Source organism: Arvicola amphibius, chromosome 12, assembly GCF_903992535.2.
Source record: "Arvicola amphibius chromosome 12, mArvAmp1.2, whole genome shotgun sequence".
NCBI classification, from domain to species: domain Eukaryota; kingdom Metazoa; phylum Chordata; class Mammalia; order Rodentia; family Cricetidae; genus Arvicola; species Arvicola amphibius.
The window spans coordinates 123,435,972-123,459,859 of record NC_052058.2 but is presented as its reverse complement, the minus strand read 5'-3'; positions in this window follow the sequence as shown (position 1 = coordinate 123,459,859).

The following is a 23,888-nucleotide window of genomic DNA, read 5'->3' as shown; positions in this document are numbered from 1 at the left end:
GGGATCTCACAGACTCATAAGGAAGGCGAATGAGCTAGAACACCATTAAGAGTCTAGTATAGCTCCTCTCTGTAAGCCTTTGCCCTTTCCTGTCTCTCGTTTCTTGCTTCCTTCTTCTCTCCAGCCTGGTTGTCCCTGCCTCCTCCTCCCCCAGCTTAAGTGCAGAGGGGCCGATTCAGGGCCCTATGACTCAGGCGGGGTGGGGGAGGATGTTTTGGATGCCGCTCTGCTGACGTTGGTGCCCTCTGTTCTTACATCCTCCTTAATTTACTGCCTGAGGAGGGGGCCAGGGCTCTGGAGAGGGGATTAGATGGTCCACACTGATCTGAGGCAACAGCTGCTGGGCTGGCAGCCGAGGAGTGAGCAGGAGGCGGGGGAAGGCTCCTGTCTCCACCAGGGCCGGAAGGGAACTACGCGGGCATCTGGGTGGGGCTCTTAGACTAGTGAAGTTCTAGAAGTGGCTGCCTGTGGTCTGAGGGGTAGGACTATAAGGGTTAATTTGCCATTAAGGTCAAGTCCATGTGTCACAGGAAGGCCTAGAGGGCCATCTGGTCAACCACCTTATCAGTTCCCTGGAGAACATTAGAGTATGTTTTCTTTCCTTCAATCCAGAGATAGGGGCTCTGTCACTCAGACAAATGGGATATTTTTATCAAGTCTTAGGTGGCCATTGGTTGTGCAAAGGGTCTTTTATATTCAAATCTTCTCTCTATCAATTGGTGCAATCACTAGACCACAACAATGTCTTTGCCTAATTCTCTCTCCACTCACAGGGCAGAAGCAGACTAGAAAACAACACTTCCATTTGACAGATGAGGGATCTAATACCAGCACGAGTTCAACACCTTGTCATGGGTCCCACTTGGAGTCAGTGGCATGACTAGAGTCAGAAATCAGGTCACCTTCTGAAAAACAGGGTACAGTAATCATAACCAGCATCGGGGGCTATTTTCCATTCCCTCAGGTGATAGCTTTATCTGACTAAAAATGAACCAGGCATGAGAAACCACAGCCTGGGCTCTTTTAACTAGTCCCCTTCGTGGGACTTGGTTTTTCTGTCTGTATAATGGATAAGATCTTGAATTGCATTGTCCCCCAAAGCATAACTAAGTCTCATCTTAATCACCTAAATTACAGAAGAGGTTTTGAGGATCATTTAAAAGGCCAAGGAATTGGAGTCTGAAGTTAAAATCTAATCTCAGTCACTGTCTACTCTTGCTAGCCCTCACACGTTTCTTCCTGTCCTCCAGTGCTGTTGTATTATCTGTTAGAGATAAGGGATCCTGACACCTGCTGGAGCAATGACTAAAAGAGACAAGGCTCCCTGGGAACCTAGCACTGTGCCTGCTGTGTAGCCAATGCCAAATGATTTTAGGAAGACCGGAAGTGGTAGTACCTGATGCTTGCTGGCAGATGTAGCCATTACGCTCATGCTAAGAAATGGCCTAGTGAACGTTTAGGGCAGTGGCTGTCACCCTTGGCTGACCAATCAGGATCACTGTTCCGGAGGCTGATGGATAGCACAGTCACTGAATGACCCTCAAAATCACCGAGTTTGAAAATCACTATCACTGGGGACCTGCTTTGAAGGCTAGATCATTGACATATCAGTTGTTTATAGATAAGCAGGTGTTCAGCCACTTAACAGTTTAAACACTTTCCCCATTGGCAGTTTCGCTACTAATTAACTCCTAACAAGCCCTTCCTTCTCTGGGTCATGAGCAGGAATTCCCCACTGGGGGTTCCCAATTAATGAGGTTTACCAGGCATGGGGACCCCTAGGAAGCAGGCAAGACTAATTATTCCCTCCCCTTCCTTACCGCTCCCCCTGACCCCCTCCCCACACACACCTTGGCCAAACCTCTCCCTGTCCCTCATCAATCTTGTCCTAGCCTCCAGCTGGCTTGCATTAGCTCTGGTTTTCCAGCCCCCATGGCTGCTGCTGTAGCAGAAGGGTTTTGCCAGTCCAGGCTGGAAGGATCTGTCACCCGATCCCAGGTCTGTGCTGCAGCCAGTCTTGGAATCTGGGGCAACGTGATCCTGCCCTGCAGGAGCCCCTAGCCAAGCCAGGGACTCTGTGGCGAGGCTCAGAAAATCCCTGCTGTCTAAAGACCTCTGCTCAAGCCCCCAGGGATCACTTCCACACATGCCCAAAGCACATCCCATCTAAGCTTCTCACCTTAAAGAAAAGGAAACAATAGCCCCTATCCCGAGGCACCTGCCCGAGGTCATGATGGCAGGAACCGCTCCACTCCAGAGCTCTGGCCTCTGTGGTCTTTGCCGGCCCGGCCGCACTCTCCCTGAAAAGGAGTCCTCTTGCGGACACTGGTTCTTGTACACATCTCTGTGCGTGCTGGACAGCTCTGTGCAGAAGCACCCATCCATCCTCAGACCCTCAGGACAGAGAGCATTGGGAAAAGTGATTTTCAGACTAAATATGTAATTCCCTTGGCCCAGATTGAAGAAGTCATATTTCAGGTAATTTTGAAGGAGAAATTTGAAGAGTTCCGGGTGTCCAGGATAATTAAAATAGGAGCAGTAAGTAAATTTTCCAATGCCTTGTGTCGATAGCACAGCTAGGGACACCCTCCCAATGGAGACTGGCTTTCTTTATTCAAGCACTCTGCACGTTTCCCCCAATAATAAGGAAACTCAGACCATGACACAGAATACACCAGAAACTCTGTTGAGAGCCTGGGACAGTTTGCCAAAGACTGATATTTTCTGCATGGTTCTACTATTTTGTCACCTGGACCTCAACATCACTAGACTGCCATTTTTTACCTCCTAAATTATTTATTTAAATTTATTCATGTGAGTGTTTTCCTGCATGTATGTCTGTGTACTGTGTGTGTGTGTGTGTGTGTGTGTGTGTGTGTGTGTGTGTGTGCCCTCGGAGGCCAGAAGGGGGCCTCAGATCCCTTGGAACTGGAAGAACAAGGCTGTGAGCTGCTATGAGGTTGCTGGGAATCAGATCCCCATGCTCTGGAAGAGCAGCCAGTGCTCTTAACCACGCAGCTATCCCTCCAGTCCTGTGCCTCCTACATATCCAAATCTCTAACCAAGAAATGACTTTGCCAGGGTTCTAACTGAGGACCGCAAAACCCCATATGGCAGTTTGGTTTTGGCCTTGAGGGGCCAGGAGGTCTGGTCTGCTGAAGACGAAATGGCTGCTCCTCCACAGAGAGCCTGAAGCTCAGAGGTGGTTTCTGGGCCTGTGCAGAATGTGCCTGCTTATTAGTGCACTTCCTGGTTTTTATCAAGGTCTTCCCAGGTTCTTAGGGCCCTGCATAGGATTGTTTTACAGAATAAGCATTTTTGTCCCCTTTGTCCACTTCTGGAAGCTGAGGTTCTTGAGAAGCAGGCTCAGATCCCTGCAGTTACTAACTTACTTAGTGATAGAGCCGGGGCTTGAATGCACGTCAGACTGGGACCTCAATTGTTCTTTCCTGGTCTTTCCTCCAATGTGAGATATGTCATACCTCGGTTTGAGGAAATAAATTGCATCCAATTTCTTGCTCTTTGAGTCTATTTCCCTGATGTGCTCCTTTGGAGATCAGAAAGCTGTTCAGGAAGGTTCCAGTAAGTGTGTCGTGCCCAGAGCTTCACCACCAGCCCCTGCCCCACCTCTGATTTCAACTGTTGCCCAAATGGACAGTTCTATGAGAACACAAACTTTGATGTGGTCCTACGAAGGCCTACATGCTGAGTGCTTATTCCCCAGAGTGGCACTACTGGGAGGTGGTACACAAAGAAGGGTGGGGCCTAATGAGAAGTCTTTAGGTCACTGGGGGCATGACTCTGAAGGAGTTTGTAAGACCCCAGTCTTCTTCTCTTTTGTGTTTTGGTCACAAGACAGGCAGCTTTGCTGCATCGCAGGCTCCCTGTTCTACTGAGTTGGCCACAAGGAAACCTTTCTCCTTTCTAAGCTCATTATCCGTTGTTATAGTGACGAGAAGCTGACTAACACAGACTCATTCTCAAAGCCCTACCTCAAGCAGGAGCCAGTCTCTCCAGACTCCAGTGACAGGTTTTTCCTGCAGAGAGCTTGTGTATAGCATGTAAACTCTGCTGTGAATCTGAAGGCACTTAGCTTCCCCAGGGGCAGCAGTGAGGGAGAGGAGGCACTGGGTTAAGATTCTAGCCATCTGTCAGATGGACAATTCTAGAAAACAGTCTGTTTATTTCTCACCCCCTCATCTATTGACAGGACCCCAAGAACACACACAGCCTGTCCTGTCCTCCTGTCTAATTCTTTCTATTCCATATTTCTTTTTTATTTTATTGATTTTTATTGAGCTCTACATTTTTCTCTGCTCCCCTCCCTGACTCTCCCCTCCCCTTCAACCCTCTCCCAAGGTCCTCATACTCCCAATTTACTCAGGAGATCTTGTATTTTTCTACTTCCCATATGGATTAGATCCATGCATGTTTCTCTTAGGGTCCTCATTGTTGTCTAAGTTCTCTGGGATTGTGATTTGTAGGCTGGTTTTCTTTGCTTTATGTTTATAAACCACTTATGAGTGAGTGCATGTGATAACTGTCTTTCTGTGTCTAAGTTACCTCACTCAAAATGTTGTTTTCTAGCTCCATTCATTTGCCTGCAAAATTCAAGATGTTATTTTTTTCTGCTGTGTAGTACTCCATTGTGTAAATGTACCACATTTTCCTTGTTAATTCTTCAGTCAAGTGGCATTTAGGTTGTTTCCAGTTTCTGACTATGACAAACAATGCTCCTATGAACATATTTGAGCACATGTCCTTGTGTCACGGTTGAGCATCCTTTGGATATATACCCAAAAGAGGTATTACTGGGTCTTGAGGAAGGTTGTTTCCTAATATTCTGAGAAATTGCCACACTGACATCCAAAGGGATTGTACCAGCTTGCATTCCCACCAGCAATGCAGACATGTTCCCTTTTCCCCACAACCTCTTCAGCACAAGTTGTCATCAGTGTTTTTGATCTTGGCCATTCTTACATGTGTAAAATGGAATCTCAGAGTTGTTTTCCTTGCATTTTCTGATGACTAAGGATGTTGAGCTTTTCCTTAAGTGTCTTTCAGCCATTTTAGATTCCTCTGTTGAGAGTTCTCTGTTTAGGTCTGTACTCCATTTTTTATTGGATTATTTGTTCTTTTGATGACCAATTTCTTGAGCTCTTTGTATATTTTGGAGATCAGACCTCTGTCTGATGTGGGGTTAGTGAAGATCTTTTCCCATTCTGTAGACTGTCATTTTGTCTTGTTGACCATGTCCTTTGCTTTACAAAAACTTTTCATTTTCAGGAGGTCCCATTTATTAATTGTTTCTCTCAGTGTCTGTGCTACTGGGGTTATATTTAAGAAGTGGTCTCCTGTGTCAATGCGTTTAAGTGTACTTCCCACTTTCTCTTCTATGAGGTTCGGTGTGACTGGCTTTATGTCGAGGTCTTTGATCATTTGGACTTGAGTTTTGTGCATGGTGATAGATATGGGTCTATTTTCATTCTTCTACATGTTTATATTCAATTATTCCAGCACCATTTGTTAAATATGCTTTCTTTTTTCCATTTTATATATATTTTTTGCTTCTTTGTCAAAAATCAGGTGTTCGAAGGTGTGTGGATTAATATCCAAGTCTTCGATTAGGTTCCATTGGTTCTCCTGTCTGTTTTTATGCCAATACCAGGCTGTTTTTAGTACTGTAGCTCTGTAGTAGAGTCTGAAGTCAGGGATTGTGATCTATTCCATGTTTCTGCTTCCTTGGCCTTTCATCTGAGCAGACAGCCAGCAAGCGGTCCTTGTCTGTGTTCAGGATTCAATGTAATAGTAAACAAAACAGTGTATCTACACACTGACAGCTGTGTGAACGGGCAGGGTGGGGGCTCACAGTTGGAGTAGTAGGAAGTAATTGAGGCTGGAGTAGAAGGTAAGTGCTAAGGGACACAGTTTATAGGAGGCTTCTATGCCCTGGAGACTCTCCACATACACTATCCCTTGGGCTCTGAAGTTTCTTTTCATAAGAGAAATGTCACATGGCTTGAGGGCTCTGGAGACATGATTTCTTGACATTTTTGAGGTCCTGTCTTGTCTCTAATTAGGGATGTTCCCAGACTGTCAGTAAGCAGGGCTGTTTCAGCCAGTGACTCTCAGCAAGGCTGGTCTTAAAAATGACCCCCAGCCTTGGTTTCAATGCACTAATTAGTTGTGGGAGGGCTGTTTTTACCTGATACTGTTTTTGGACCTGCTATCCCAAGTAGCCTAAGCCTCTGTCTAAAAACAAAGGGGGGGGGGGGCATTTAACCAGCTGGAAAATTGATTTAAATATTTCAGAGAAGCAGTAAGGCCTGAAATTGTCGCCTCATTTTCCCAAAGTGAATCACACAAACCGTTGCTTCATGGCTGATCTAAGAGCAAAGGCTCCCTAGCACTTATTGCTGGCACAGGAAGGGTCTCAGAGCTGACTCCTGGAACCCTGGCGCCACTCGGGCCACAGAGTGGGCCTTTTGCCACTAGGAAGTCAGATTACATCTCCAAGAAGTCACCGGCTTGGCTGTGAGAGTCCGTGGTTAGCCAGGTCTTTTGACTGAGCCTCCTTTCTCAGTTACTGATTGGCTGGTCTCATCAGCCACCCAAGATGCAGCTCCCATTAACCGATTCCAGAGCTGACATATCTCTGATTAGTCAGCTCTGCCTCATACTCTGAATTTGTGTTTCTCTCACCCAGTGTGGAATGCTGCTGTTTCTATCTCCTTCATGTCCTGCCCAGCTAGGGACACATGTTTGAGACTGACTAGGACACCAGTTTGAGTCCTCCCCTGGGCATTTACTAGATTCACATCTGTGGGCCAACTCTATCATTTTTCTGTGCCTCGATTTTAATCTGGAATCTAGCAGATGCAAACCATGATACCATTAGGTGAATTTTTTTCCCAAATAGGTTTCTTAATTTCTTAATTTTTCTCCCTTTGGTAATAAAAGGACTATTGCTCAGGCTCTTCCAGCACAGAAGAGGCCATGACCAGCCTTCATGGGGCCTCCCAGTCCCAGATGACAATGAACCGAGCTCGTGACTATGAACTATTTGACACCTAATTTAGTACATGTTCCTTATTTTTCTCATATTTAGAGGAAGGGGTTTTTGGGGACTAATAAGGTCCTAACCTTGGCTTTAGGTGACTACGTGTTCGGTTCTGAGGTCATTCGGTATGTAGACCCTGACGGTGTCAGTGATCTCATAGCTGTGCCTTCTCCCTTCCTAGGCAAGAACAAGCCAGCAGCCAGGTCCTACCTGAGTCCAGGGAGCCAGGGGCCCAGAAGAAGGAGGACTTCAAAGACAGTCTCCCTGGTACCAGTGACTCTGGGATCCGCATGTGACAGAACTGACAAGGCCATTGACTGTAGCTGGTACACAAGCAAGACGTCGAAAACTCAGCATGGGAAGAAACGTATGCTTCATTAGGATTCAAATATAGGATTTGGGATCTGGGTTTATGCATATAATGACACTATTAGGATGTGTCACAGCATTAATGGTGTCAGGGCAGAAGGAAGAGCTAATGGTAACAAAGTGCAGCTTTCTGAGATCCCTAAGGGTCACTTTCCACCAGTTATCCAATAACAATTACACAGTTTTTAAGTGCTTACCTAGCTGCAGGATTAAAATATAACATACTGATAAAAATTAAAGTAGTACTGATTTTTAAAACACATACGAAATTGCCCTGGTAGTCAGAGCCAGCTTTTAGAATTTACCCTTCATTTTGCAAAGGAATGTTTCTCTTGTAATTATTGTTCTCAAAGACATTAGGTTAAGCTATACTGTAAGTGGAGTGTACAAGTGTGTGTGCAATGCATGTATGTGTGTGTTTGTGAGGGACAGAGGAGAACTCAGATGTGTATGTATTTGTGTGTGCATGTGTGTATGTGCATGTACGTGTGTTTGGTTTGACTGTGTGTATGTGGGGGGCAGAAGAAAACTCAAATGTGTGTTTGTGTGTGCATGTGTGTATATGTGTGTGTATGTATGTGTGTGTTTGGTTTGTGTGTGTATGTGAGTGTTTGTGTGTGTGTGTGTGTGTGTGTGTGTGTGTGTGTGTGCAGGTGCTTCTCTCACTCTTCACTTATTCCCTTGAGGTAGAGTCTCTCACTGAACCTGAAGCTGGTCACTTTAACTAGACTTGCTGGCCAGCAAGACTCTGAGATCTGCCTGTCTCTGCCCACCAACACTGGGCTTGCAAGTACACATGGCCATACTGGACTTTTATAGGGGACCGGGTATTCGAACCCTGGCCCTCAGGATTGCATAGTAAGCACCATTATACACGGAACCATTTCTCCAACCCCTGAATTGTTTTTCTATATGAAATAACATAGATAAATTAGGTCAGTGGACTGGGAGGCCCTGTGAAGGCTGGTCATTGCCTGTTCTGTGCTGGGAGAGTGACAATACTGGGTTACTTCTTAGCAGAGTCTCTAAGAGTGTCAAAGTCATAGGTCAGGCATTGCATGCTGTTTAAAGCCTCTCCTTGTGAGGTTTTTATTCTAAGAAGTTTGAACCTGTGCCCTGCAGCATTTCCACCATCTTCTTCAGTTGCAGGCTGTCCTGGAAAGGAGGTAACGTAAGGACCACCCCTTCAGACAGGCAGAGGAAGCAGAAAGCTCTACTTGGGAGACCATGGAGCAGAAAGACAGCAGACACTCCAGCAGCTTCAGGGGCAGCAAGGGTCAATTTGGCCTTGTTTTTTCCTCTACCCCGACTCTCTGCTGCTGAACGTGATGAGACTGGCATCTGGACGTGGTCTTCATGCGCTCTGGAAGATTTCTAAATCCCTTGCTGTCTGTGTGCAGGGAAAGTGGGTGAGAGCTAAGAACCAGCAGGTCTACCTGAAGGTTCCCATGGCATGGAAGCAACAAGACCCCAGGGCTTAGAATTTTAAGAGCCCCATGGCCAGGTCTGTGAGTAGGCAACCGTGAGCTGCAGCTGACTCACACAGGGGCAGCAGCTCAAGCATGGGTCTAATAGCAAGGCAAGAGGGCTATCTTTTAGAATAGCAACCCCAAGAGAGTTTCCTGTCCCAAGAGACAAGAGCAATACTGGCCACCGGCAGATGATGGAGAATGGAAGTTCAGAAAAACGGGACCAGCTGGGCTGAGCCATCTCTCCTCCCACTGGACCAAGGTGACAGACAGGTCCTCCTCCATGCACACCGGGGCCCCTCAGAGTGTCTTCTTGGCTTTTAGGGAGAAGGGAGGGAAGGGAGCAGTGTTCAGGGGCCGTTTTCATCAGAAGACCTGAGCAATAAATTTCAGAAATTGTTTCTTTGCAGACTTTAAAACAAGATAAAAAGTATCTAAGGTAGCTGTTCCCGAGCTGGGGCCAAACAAGCCTTTCTCAGGGGCTGCATAGCTTGCATTATCGGCTGTTTAACATTAAGATTCATAACAATAGCATGATTACAGTTATGAAGTAGCAACAAAAATAATCTTCTGGTTGAGGTCATCACAACATTGAGTAACTGTATGAAAGGGTCACATTAGGAAGACTGAGAGCCACTGATTTAGAGACTAATAAGGAAAATTATACTTTCTTCTGTAGCAATCCAGTTAGAAAATGTACAGTAGACAGTGTCGTTGCCCTAAAGACTTTCTAAAAACCAACAGCTTCACATCACAGCTCCTACATAAAACTCTCCGGGTTGAAAGGATAATACTCTAAAAAAAATTTATGTCATGTGCTCTAGAGCATATATGACGGTCCTCTGATCTGCAGATTCTTTAGGGGGAAGGATTAGTGTGTGTCATTTTTCATCCTGTAATTGATACGGCAACTGCCCATTGAGACAGAGTTTTTCAGAGGCAAAACGAAGCTGTGGTTTTGTTTGCATTTCTTAGCCCATTCCATTAAGAATGGGCGAAGAGTCCAGAGCATGAAAACGATTCTCAAGTAACGTTCAGAGGTGTCAGTAATGCAGCACTGTGAACCTCCTAAAGCCCGACTGGCAAAAACTCCCAACTGTGTCTATTGAGGGGTCTACCGTGAACTAGTGTAAGCCGAGTGCCTCCATTTCTGGAGTGTAGGCTGTAGTCTCAGCAATCCCTTGCCTTTTTGTCTTTGGGAGATGTTCTTTATCCAAATTAAACATAAACACTCTTCCAGAAGCTATGGGAGACATCTGCAGTGTGAAATATCTTACCAAAAGTCTAAAGTTGGAAGCCTCCCTCTCCCACCCAGGACCGGCTTAATCAGACTCTTACCTTGGCAATTTGTACAGTTCTTCATACCAAGGGGTTAGTGTTTGGGTGTTTATATTGTGAAAACTTATTTCACATATCCATATTTATTTAAATGGGGCGTATTTTGTTTGGAGCCATGAATCAGTAGGACCACGGTGATCAGAAAATGCATTTGCCTAGTTGGGATAACAAGCCCTGTAGCACTGGGCAGAAGGCACATTAGACCACACATTGAGGCAGGAAAGCTAGAAGGCCTTGCTGCTCTTAGAGATGGCCTGGAGCTTCCATCCTTACAGCCCTGTGGGCTAAAGCACCTGCACTGTGAACTGTCCTCTCCCCGGTGAGGCAGACATTGAAGGGTAGAACCCAGCAGGAGGAGACAGCCAGGGGACTGAGTACCATCCTCAGTGAGCATGACAGGAACTGGACAAACTCATGTGAAATTTCACTGCTTAAAAAGAAAACAACCACCTTTTTAGTTAAGTGTTGTATTTATGAAGGGCACATATATATACTCATAATTTGATACCTGTGTAGTAAGCGCCACCCCCAGGCCAGTAGAGCAGAACGTAGCAATGTCCCAGAAGCCTTCTGATGTCTGTCTCCATGAAAGGGCTTTGGAGTCTTATAGCATAAACCCTGTCTGGACAGTTTGCACCATTAGCTAGTTTTCCCTTCTCTTGCTAAATTTTCATGTTGGAACATTCATAGGCTCATAAGAAATTGTGCACACCCTGTAGAGAGCTTCTGTGTGCCCTTGACATGGCTCCCACCATCCCACAGTACATAGGACTGTGACAGAACCATAGGACCCAGGAATTTGATGCTGGTATAAAATACATTACTTAGCTACAGACCTGATGAGCCATCACCAGTTGTTACATACACTCATTTTCTTGGTCTTTTTGGTGTATAGTTTTATGACATTTCATCAAGTGCACAGATTCATGTAATTATGATCATAACAATACACAAAAACAACCCACCATAGAATTTTGGACTTGGGTTTTGAATTTTATCTAAACGCTCCTGTAAATGTTTGTGTCTGGCCGTTTTCAGTGAGTACTGTGTTTATCAGCAGTGTGCCGTTGCCACGTGTAATCGGGAACTGTCTACTTACTGTGGTCTGGATGGTGTCTCCTACATGAATTATTTATCTCTTCTACTGTCATTGGCTATTTGGTAGTTTTCAGCTTTTGCCTGTGACCAAAGTACTGCTGGGGACATTCTAGCATCTTTATGTGAACATGTGCCTTTCTGTGGGGCATAAACCAAGAAGGGGATCTGTGGGGCCATAAAGCCCCTACTTTCACTACTGGTCAGCAGAACCTCTTTGCCTTTTACTTGTTGTAGGAACAGCCAGCATTCAAGACAGGTTGTGGGTCCACTCACTCCCAGACATCTTACCAGCAATGGCTCTATTGCCAGGGTCATATCTGTCTCAGAATCCAAGACAATTTTGCCCAGTCTTCTTGGTCAAGACATTAAAGAAAGTGATGATAGTAGTGTTCCTGGAGGCTCATGCCTGCTGCCTCTGCCCATAGGCTTTCTCCCAACTGTGTCTAGGGCCCACAGGGAGAGCAGAGTCCCCGTGGATCCGGGCCTGCTGGCTGCCATATGTGAATGATGTAGATGTTTTCTGTCAATAAACAGCTCCATTGGGTTCTTGAAAATATGGAGATCTTGGACTGCAGCCATGGTGGGGGGGCCAACCAGACTAGGTCATGAGTCTTGTCTGTCACAATGCTCTTGATGCAGCCAGACTCAACAAGGAAAGCCCGGTTTACCCAGAACAGTAGATCTCTGCCCTCACTCTGCCCACTGACCAACACCCACAATGGCTCGTGTGCTACCAAGCGCAGCCTCAAGAACTACTTCCAAAATTATGAATGAAACTGCAGTAAATGTCTGCACACAGTTTCTGGTGGACATACTGTCAACCTCTCTGAGTAAACATCGTGAGGGATGACTGCTGGGTCACATGGTGAGGGCATCTTTAGTCTTATAATAAGCCACCAGGCTTCTCCAACTTGTCCTTACTGTTTGTGATCTGCAGACAGTGAAGGAGCTCCTGCTGTGGTAAGGGACAATTCTGTATTCTGTCAATTATGTTTTAAATAAATGCTGATTGGCCAGTAGCCAGGTGGGACAACCAGACAGGAAGTAGAGGCAGGACAATGAGAACAGGAGTATTCTGGGAAGACGGAAGCTCTTTCTGTAGTCCTGTCCAGATACTGAAAAAGCAGGATGTGACCTGCCCTGCTGAAAAAGGTACTGAGCCATGTGTCTAACATATACTAGAATAATGGGCTAATATATGTTTTAAGAGCTAATACGAAGCCTGAGCTAATGGGCCAATCAGTTTATATCTAATGTAGACTCTCAGTGTGATTTTCTTTGGGACATACCAGCTGTGGGACCTGGGAAGGACAGAAATCCCAACAAGCGAGCCCTCATGTTACATTGCTGCTCCATGTCCTCAGCAGAATCTGATGATGCCAGCTTAGAGATTTGACCCTATGGGGGTATGTCATGCCCTCCCACTGTCTAAACCTGCATGCATGAAGAATGTATGTTGCTAAGCCTCTTTCAGATGCTGGTTTGCCATTTCTGTCTTCTCTGGTGCGGTGTCTGTCCTATCATTTATCTAGTTTTAACTCACTTGTTTATAGTTCTACTGTTAATACATATTTTTTATTTTAATTTTTATCCATTTGTATATGAGTGTGCATGTGTATGTGTGTGTGTTTGTACACATGTGTGTGCAGGTGCCCAAAAAGGCTAGAAGAGGGTATCAGATCCCCTAGAACCGGAGTTATAGGTGATCGTGAGCCTCCCTACCCGAGTACTTGAAATGAAACTTGGGTCTTCTGCAAAAGCAATCAGTTTTCTTAACCACTGAGCCACCTGTCTCATCTCTTACTGCTAAGAATGTTTTGTATATTTTGGATAATAACATTCTATCAGATACATTTACAAAAATATCTTCCCCAACTCTGCCACTGATCTAATGGTTCTCTCCTGTGTTGCATTTTCATTCCCTTTATGGTCTCTTCTGTTAGCAAATGTTCTTAAAACTAAAGTGATTTCATTTGTATATCCCCCTGCTTTGGGCTAGGGCTTTCTTATGTCCTCTTTAAGAAGCTCTCGGCTTTACAAAGTCTTACAATTGTTTTCTAGGTCACCCTAAAGTGTTATTACTTTACTCTCTTCAGTTAGCTTTGTTGTCTGGCTGCGCTTGGTGTGTGTGGCGGGAGGAACAGGGAGATCAGCAATCTCTTCCTCTGTGGCTGTCCAGTTGGTGAACACTATTTATTGAAGACATCCCTATTTCCTATTGCACAGTGGTATTGGCCATAAGCTAGGTGGTCTTCTGTGAGTGGTTCATATATGTTCTTTATTCTCCATAGCAGCTGCTTAGATAAGACTTAGGAAGTCCAGGAGTTTTCTCCTCCTCCTGGCTGGTTCAACAGAGACTGTCTGGGAATTTTGTTATTGTCTCTTGAGCTTTGGGATCTGACTAATGGGCTTTTGAGTGCTCTATGGCCTTGAATAAGCTTGAATTCTTCAAGTCTGTTTCTACAGGTACAACAAGAATAACAACCATTTCGACTTGGTACCTGAGAAGCTGAGATCACTGAATGGTTAGTAGTTTTGTTGTTATTTGCTATGTTAAAGATGCTGATGCTAAGGCTGCATGATACTACGAAATCGCCTTAAGTGCCTTGGTTTCTGTCCTCACCCAGCCCCATTCCCATCTGATTCAGGAAGTACTTAAACTAACCTTCTTGTGAGGATGGTGGAATGGAAAAGACTTTGAAGGCTTGGGGGAAGTCAGGGGAGCCCATTGCTTCATCTCCTCAACTTTGCTCCTCTCTGAGGCCATTCCTAGCCCTGCTTCTTGCAGACTTTGTGAGTGTTGGACATTCCAAAGTAGGCACAATATTCGAGGAAAGGACAGCCAGAAACTCCCACTTCATTAACGCGGCTCAGTAGACAGCCTTACCAAGACTGTTGAAGACAGTCTTCACCGAGCCTTCGATTCTCAGACGTGGTGGGTGCAGTGGTTCTGTCCTGTCTCTCGTCCTCTTCATTGCTCATATTCTGTGTCTTCTTAATGAGCTGTGACTATTGATTTGTACTAACCTCCAGGATGAATACATAGAGGGCAAAGACGAAGCTTATCCCACCCAAAGGACCCATCATTACCCAGAAGAGGGCACACAGTCTGATTGCTGTTTTTTCTCACTTATCCCAGGTAAGAATTTTTAATTAAGAGATAGCTTCATTCTCAAAGATATCAACCACACCATTGCTTGTTACAGGGGAAACAATTGTTTTGCATTGCACTCTACTTGAGGCTGGTTGGACTAGTCTTCAGGAACCTAGAGTCTGCAAAGAAGAATAAAGTAAATGGTGACTTGGTCCAGAAAGCAGCCACTGCTCTTAATATAGGATCATGTAGATGTCAATCAAATGTATTTGATCACTCATTATGCTCCACATCCTGAGTTGAGGAGTGGATGGCTCTTCGAGGATGAACTGGGTACTATTCTTCCTGCCCTTAAGGAGTTCTAAGAAAGTGGAACCAGAGCAGTGAAGTAGAGGCCAATGCAAGCACTGCACTGGGAGCAGAAGAAAAGATTAGTGGGGACACATAGAAAAGAGAAATTCATTTTTCCCGAGGGACTAGATGGAGACTTTGTAGACGAAGTAGCATCTCCAGAACTTCCAGATGAGAAACTAGAAAGTAATTTCAGGTATCAGGAACAAAGGCATGGAGTTATACCATGTGACTGTACTTTAGGGTGCATAGGGTGGGCCGGAGGGTGTGTGGAGTATGTTGTAGATTACATGAAGTGGAGTGTAGCATTTGTGGCAGTGGAATAAAGACAAAAACGGTGAAGAAGCAGGACAACAATCAGGACAAACAGGTCAAAATCAAATGGCCTCAAATGCTAGGTTAGGTAGCGCTAGCTACATTTCATGATGGTGGAGTGGATTGGAGACAGCAACAAAATGATGATAAGGTAATGCTTTTGAAAAATGAATGGGTAAGCACAAGGATGAAGGTGGATCAGGCAAGAATTGCTCAACAGTTTTCCAGGAGAGAAAGCAAGAGGTACAGGGCCTGAGGCAATTCAGAATAGAAAGAAGCAGAGTTCAAGAGCAATTTATCAATTTAGAAGCCATAGTGAAAAGCTTTTTTTAACTGAGAGGCTGTGGGTACTCTAAGAAGTCTCAGATTTCAGAGAGTGGCAGGTACATAAATAGGGAAGGGTATCATTTACTGAGCTGAGAAAGCCAGTGAGTCAGTGACTTCTCTATTGACTGTGAAGAGACATCATGACCAAGGAAACTCTTACAAAAGAAAGTGTTTAATTGGGGGCTTGCTTGCAGTTTCAGAGGTGAGTCCATGACCATCATGGTGGAAGGCAGGCAGTCATGGTGCTGGAGCAGTGGCTCCAAGCCTTAAATACTGACCTGGAGGCAGTGGGTGTGGGGGGAAGAGAGATATAAGGGGAGGGAGAAGAGGAGAGGAGAGGAGAGGGAGAGGAGAGGAGAGGAGAGGAGAGGAGAGGAGAGGAGAGGAGAGGAGAGGAGAGGAGAGGAGAGGAGAGGAGAGGAGAAAGATACTGGGCCTGGCATGGAATTTTAAAACTTCAAACCCACCTCCAGCAACACCCCTCCACTAACAAGGACACACCTCTTAATCCTTTCCAAACTGGGAACTAGGCATGAAAATATATGAGCCTATGAGGGCCATTCTCATTCCAACTACAGCTTCCATGGAGATTATTGACAGTAGAGAGGGTTGTGTTAACATTTAAGAGCCAAGGAGGAGATAACAGGAGGCAGATGGGTGGATAAACCAGAGGCTCAGAAAGAGATGGAGGCTGGTGACATTGCTGGAAGCCTCTTTAGCTTCCAGCAATGGTGTTTTAGAAGCTTTAGGGGGGGCATGAGAGATGGCAGCAGTTAGAACTTGCTGCTCCTTCAGAGCACTGCAGCTCAGATCTCATCATCCACATGGTGGCTCACAAACAGCTTTAGGGGGTAGAAGACCCTCTTCTGGCCTCCATGGGCATCTGCACACACGTGCACACACATACATAAAAATGATAATACATCTTTAAAAGCCTTTGAAAAAATATATATTGAGAGAAAGAAATAAGGAAAGCATAAGAGGGGTCCCCACAGTTACAGGAGGGAAAGAAAAAGCAGACAAGGAAGAGATACCAATAAAGGAGGCAGAGGAGAACTGGTCAGGGGAGACCAGAACAAGCGTTGCTCCTGGTGAGAAGGGACAAGGGAGCAGTTGTCATCTCTCACTGCTGAAATCCAGGAGGTGACATGTCTTACATGTAGTGGGAGCTGCAGGCAGGCAGGCCTGCTTTTTGTTCCACCCAGCTCCCGGCCACCTGGCTAGCTTATGCCCCGATATAACAACACACAAATTGTATTCTTTTAAACACTGCTTGGCCCATTAATTAGCTCTAGCCTCTTACTGGCTAACTCTCACATCTTGATTAACCCATTTCTAATGATCTGTGTAGCACTATGAGGTGGTGGCTTACCAGGAAAGATTCAGCATGTCTGACCTGGTGGCTGGCTCCATGGCATCTGATCTCATTGCCTTCTTCCTCCCAGAATTCTGTTCTGTCTTTCCCGCCTACCTATGTTCTGACCTATCAGGCCAAGCAGTTTTCTTTATTGGTTAACCAATGAAACCAACAGATAGAAGACCCACCTATATCACTTACATATGACAACAAAGTGGTCAGAAGAGGTGGGGAGAATGGAATCCAGAAGGCAGGAGTGCGGAAGACCAGAGAGCACTGAACGGAAGACTGGTGTCTCAGGAGCCTAGCTGGGAAGAGAACGCTTGCACATGCATAGTGTTGGGGGCATGGAGGGAGGTTGAGGAAGGGAATGAGCTAGAGTGGAGGCCAGGAGTCTCTTTCCATAATTCTCAACTAGGACCCTTCTCCTCTGGACAGATTTGCCTCGGACTAATGTGTCTGCTTTCTTCCCTTCCTGTGTGGGACTGTTTGTGGGTGAGTTCACACTCGTGTGTGCATGTAGCGAAAAGAGCCTCTCTGGAGATCTCTGTCTCCTGCCTGATCTGGAAGCAGCCTGGGGCAGCCCAGAGTTTTCTGAGGTGAGAGTGTGCATGGAAGTAAGAGCCACATCTTTTCCAAGATGAGGAGGTGTGTGAGAGGCAGGGTGTGGACCATCAAGATCTTCCAGGAGCCCCTGCAAGTTGCCCATCACCTAGGACCTATCAGACAAGCAGAGCCTTGCCAACATAACCTTGGATGAGCTTGGCTCAGCTTGCACTCTTTTCTCTCTTCCACCAGCCCTTCCTTTACAGCTCCTCCCCACGAAGAACTCAAAAGTATTGTAATTTTTCCAATACACCTGGGGCCAGCAAAAGCTTTGAAATTGGAGAAAAGCTCAAGGAAGGAAAGGAGAGGATGCCAACGTAGCAGGTAGGGAGAACAAGGAGAGGGGAATGACCAGAAGGGCTTCCAAGGAACAGGGAAAAAGCAGAGATCTCTTCCGTGAGCAGGTTTCACTCCGCATCCCAGCCAGGACCTCTGATCTTTTCATTTTCACCTCCTACACATACCTGTCCCTAACCTCACTTTCTCTGTTTGCCTCACATCCTAGGAAACCATTACCTAATACTTCATCCATTCTCCTGGGTGTCTCTACAGACTAGAGCCAGGTCTTCTGGCCCATCAGGAGTTAGTTTAGGCAAATCCCACTGATATATCTCAATCCAGTGATTTCTGAGTCCATGATCCAGGGACTTTGGGAGCATCTATCTTTGCTTTCCCACATTCATCACACAGAACAACAACAACAAGCGTTAAATGGCTATGCTAAGTACAAATGAAGTGTGGGTTGACCTCCATAGGCAGGGTTTGATGTTTTCTAGTGCCGAGGAACCCTGGATGTCAGAGAGGGCAGACACCTTGAGAGGCCTTGAGATATCTCATCTGATATAGTTATTGCATCCAGAGGAGCATTAGTTCCTAGAGAGGAGAGTGATGTCACTGAGAGGTCAGGATGAGAACATGGCAGCTAGGATCTCATGGGACGTACTCACATAAGGTTTTACAACAGGCGCAGATCCTAACCCAAGGGCTTAAGTTGGCTCCATAGTCAATGGAGGTCAGGGATGTCATGAAGATAACTCATAACAGATCTAGGCTCCACAGATTGGAGATGAAGGATGGATGAAGATGAAGAAGGAGATGAAGCCAAAGTTAAGGACCTATTTGTGAGAGGATTAGGGTTGAGGAGCTATTACATGGCCCAGGACAAAGACAAATGTGGTCTTAACTGGGTTCCTGACTACATTAGCCTGCCTATTTGCATAAAAAAGAGATGTGTTCAGTAATGGAAGGCATTGCATGCGTACATAAGTATTAGCTACACAAAACACCTAGTTCAAAACAGATCAAGCCATATGACCTTTATTAATTTATAACAAATACAGAGATAAAACAGGCTTTGAACTGTTTGACTCAGTCCCTCAATCTTGCTTGTTACCAAGGATCTTAGCTTTCCCTTCCTCTATTTCGTTAGCTCATTGACTTCAATTTAAGATGGCCTCCTATAGAAAAATGTGATATCTTTTTTTCCCTTTTCTCCAATTTAATAGGAGGGGATAATAGTGAGAGAAGTGGCAGCTTTTGGTCACATGCCTGCCTCCTAAACAAATAGTACTCGTTGGGAAACCTGTGTGTGTGTTGAGGATAGGCAAGCCACAGTCCACTGACAAAATCCAGGCAGCCACTTGACTATTTAAAGGCCACAAGCTAAGACTAGTTTTTCATTTTAAATAGCTACATTTTAATGGTTATAAATATCCACCCAAAGCCTAAAAGAATTACTACTTAGCTCTCTAAGAAAAAGTTAGCACTCTCCCAGCTTAGACTAATTATATTTATCCCTGAAGTTGAAGATGAGTTCAGCTTCCTCTGAAGCCCATGACTTCAAGAAAGGTAGGTGGACACCTCCATAAAATTATGAAGGGAAGGTTGCTAGGCCTGGGGAAAAGCAAACACTAGAATCTGTTGTCAAGGAAGAGCCACAAAAGACTATGAAAATCAAGAAGCAATAGTTTGAAAAGATTCATAGATCTTGAAAGCCACTCAGAAACTGAAAAGTCATTCACAATCCAATATAACCTCAAACCGTCTTGTCCAGTACAAAATACTGTGGTTTATTCTGTGCCAGGTAATTACCAAGCACACTCTCGGAACTGTTCCTCTTTCCATATATAATAATTCCTGCCTTCTGTTTACTAGGTTTCCTGCTGATTCTCGGCTTCTGCTGACTCATGTTGCTACTCATTCATGGCCTGCTGACTCATGCTCCCATTCATTCATGACCTGCTGACTCAGGCTCCTATTCATTCATGACCTGCTGACATGGATTTACTCATTCATGGCCTGATAAGTCATGATTCTACTTACTACACCCCCTCCTCTTCTGCTTCCCAGCCTTCCACATTCTGCTTCCACCACCAAAATAACAAATTACTTTTACTCTATACCACCTTCAAAGATACTTTTATTATTAATTTGGTTAAAATGTCCTATAGCCAGCATTGTAAAATGGCACAAGTGACGATCCTGGCGGGTGACAGAATACACCATGCATAGACAACTGAGTGTGGAGTTTATTGAGAAGAGGGTATTGGGGGCGGAGGGAAAGGGAGGAAAGGGAGAGATACAGAGACAGAGAGAGAAAGAGAGAGAGACAGAGACAGAGAGAGAAAGAGAGAGAGACAGAGACAGAGAGAGAAAGAGAGAGAGACAGAGACAGAGAGAGAAAGAGAGAGAGACAGAGACAGAGAGAGGGAGGGCTGAGAGGGAGAGACACAGAGACAGACAGAGAGAGACAGAGACAGGGAGAGGGAGGGAGAGAGAAGCCAAGACTGCTTGCCTCAGCAGGAAGAAAGAGATGGGGAGTGGGCGGAGCTTGTCTTCTACAAGGATCTTTGCACCTGTGGGCAAACTGACCTGCTTTCCTTATACAGAGGGGTGACTGACTGTGCCCGGTTTCCAAGGGATGCCAGGACAGGAACAGCCAGACCTTGTGCAGTCTCCGCCTTGGCTCAGTCTGTCACATTTCAGAGAGAAGTTCTTATCTAAACAACAAGGCTCCGGGTAAGCTTTGTAAATAGTCTCACAAAGCTTTCTTCACATCACTGGGTATGCAAGCCACACTCAAGGGCAGGCCCATGCCCAGTGCCGCCAGAGAATGAATGCAGCAACATATTTTTGGAGATTTTCTTGTCTCATATTATTTTGTTTGGACATTTTCTTTTTTACCTTTCTTGTCTTTCCCTTGTATATTACGGTTAATGGTTTTGTGATTTGTGTGTGTTTCCCCTGCTCTTTGTCCCTTTTATTTGCCTGTCTGTTTTCTGAAGAGAGAGAGATGCCTGGAGTTGGAAAGTGGGGTAGATCTGGGAGGAGATGAAAGATGGGAAACAGTGATAAGAATACATTGTATAAAAATGGCTTTATTTTCAATAAGAAATAAAATTTAAAACACCTATTTGCTAGTCCATTGTGATTTGGAAAGGGTCTGTACCCAGGAGAATTCATAAATAATCCAAAATAGCACATTTATTTTAAAAGGTTTTGAATATGGAAGTTAAAGACCTTTGTGGAAAAGATGGACAGTATATATGAACAGGTAAGAGCTGTCAGCAAACAGCTGGAAGCGGTAAGAAAGCAAGCGACAGAAATGTGGGAGTGAGAAATGGTGGCAATGAATACAGGTGACGAGTACTGTGAGGGACCCAGAGAGCAGACGGGACATTAGGGACCCAGAGAGCAGAGGGGACATTAGGGACCCAGAGAGCAGACGGGACACATGTAAAGACAGAACCAACAAGATGATGGTAAGTTTACCAGGCTGAAGCTCAAGGAGAGGAAAGAATGGGAACATGGAGCGAAAGGGAGCATTCCACACGTTAAAACAGTGTGTAGTTGGACTCCCAGGAAGAGTAGACAGAGAGCGGGACAGGAGATGCATGAAAACACACTGACAGCGTATTTTCCAAAGACAATGAAAGATGCCAGATCACAGATCCAGGAAACTCAGAGACCTTCAAGCAAGAGAAGTGCCAAAGAACTGACCCAAACAATTCTAAAAAGACTTCATATCTAAACCTACTTAATTCAAACTGTTGAACATCAAAAATAAAGAATCTTTGAAGGGAATCGGAGCAAAAGGGACACATTAAGAACAAATTGAGACAAACAGAGTTCTCATCAAAAGTTATGCACGTTAGAGGATAGTGGAGAAATGCCATTAATATGCTGAGAGAAAGAGAACACAGACCTTTAAAATGAAGAACTCTTAGGTGAACAAAAGCTGACATACTCCATTGCCAACAAAATGAACAGGAAGCATTAAAAAAGTCTGAAGGCAGAATAAGTTTGATATCAGAATGAATCTTTGATTCTACAAGGAAAAAATCAAAAGCAAAAGTGGAGACAAAATGAAACCATAAGCAAGTCTATGGCAACACAGAATCTAGTTTTTAAAAATGGACAAAATAATACCAATTCTATACAAGTCTTACAGGTATTTGATGAAAAGGGTATATACTTTCTTAGACATTAACTTATTGATTTATTTATGTATCCTAATTTTGTTTTTAAAAGAAATATAGAATACATTCTGGTTATTAATCTTACCACTACTTTCCCTAGAATCATGATATTTGGTTTGATTCCATGGCCCATTTATTTTAACCAGGACCACTTGTGTGACCACTGGATCACAACTACCCATTGGAGCTTGTGGAATCACCAGTGGTACACAAGTAAGGCAATAACCCCCTCTCCCCAAAACTGTCAACAGCAAATAGCTCAACAGTGAGGAGCAGAGTCACATGAGCTTCTCCTCCATCCACACCTGACTGCTGATGGGCCCATTCTTGTGCAGACCCAGCGTAGACTGCTGTAAGTGGGTCTAATGGCTGTATGGTGCCCAGACGATGGCATTTTGGTACCATTGTCTCTATTTTAGAGCTCTAACATTCTTTCTGTCTCCTCTTCCGCAATTTTCCCAAGTCTTTGAGAGAATGGTACAAATGTCTATTTTTAGAAAATCTTCTTTCTTTCTTTCTTTCTCTTTCTTCCTTTCTTTCTTTTTTTCTGTCTTTCTCTCTTGCGTGGGCGAGTGAGTTTAGGATTTATGGCTGCTCTTTTTCGGGTTTCGTGCATTATCTTCTTCTTTCTTTCGTGCTGTCTTTCTCTCTTTCTTTTTCTCTTTCTTTCTTTTTCTCTCTTTCTCTTCTTTCTTTTTCTTCTTTTCTCTCTCTCTTTCTTTCTTTCTTTCTTTCTTTCTTATTTCTTTCTTTCTTTCTTTCTTTCTTTCTTTCTGTGTGTGCATGTACCCATGCATACAGGTGCCATGGAGGCCAGAAGAGAGCATCAGACTCCCTCGGAGCTGAAGTTAGAGATAGTTGTGAGTTACAGAGCATGAGTGCTAGGAACTGAACTCCAGTTCTCTGAAAGAGCAGTGTCTTAGTTTCTATTGCCGTGAAGATATACCATGACCAGCAGCTCTTGTAATAAACATTTAATTGTGGCAGGCTTACAGTTTCAGAGGTTTAGTCCATTATCATTATAGTAGGACATGGCAACGTGCTGACAGACATGGTGCTGGAGAAGTAGCTGAGATTTCTAGATCTTGATCCATCAGCAACAGCAGAAGACTGTGTGCCATCCTTAGAGCAGCTTAAGAATATGAGACCTCCAAGATCACTACAGGTTCGCCCACTGAAGCAGTCGACCTGAGCTAATGGGAGCTCACATACTCCAGTTGGACAGGGAAGAAACAGCATAGGTCCAAACTAGTCCTTTTGAATGTGGTTGACAGTTGCATGGCTGGGGCAAACTGAGGAACCACTGGAAGAGGCACCAGGATTTATCCCTACTGCTTGTACTGACTTTCTTGGGAACCTATTCTCTTTGGATGGATATATTTGCTCAGCCTAGATATAATAGGGAGTGCCTTGGACCTTCCCCAAAGCAATGAGCCTTACCCTCTCTAAGGAGTGGATGGGGGGTGAGGTGGGGGTGGTCAATGGAGGGAATAGGAGTAGGAAGAGAACGGGAATTTGGATTGGTATGTATAATGAAAAAAGACGGCTTGATTTCTTTTTTAAGAAAAAAAAGAATATGAGACCTCAAAGTCCACCTCTACAGTGACACACTTCCTCCAACAAGGCCACATCTCCTAATATTGCCACTCCCTATTGGCCAAGCATTTTAACACATGAGTCTATGGGGCCATTCCTATTCAGACCACAACAAGAGCCAGCCTAAACAGGGCAAAGATGTCACAGCATGTGGTGGTTTGAAAGAAAATGGCCCCACAGGACACTATTAGGAGGTGTGGCTTTGTTGGAGAAGGTATGGCCTTGTTGGAGGAAGTGTGTCACTGTGGAGTCAGGCTTTGAGGTCTCATATATGCTCAAGCCACACCCAGTGTCTCAGACTACTTCCTGTTGCCCATTAGTCAAGATGGAAGGACTCTCAGCTACTGCTTTCGCACCATGTGTGCCTACATGCTGCCTTACTTCCTGCTTTGACAATAATGGACTAAACCTCTAAACTGCAAGCCACTAC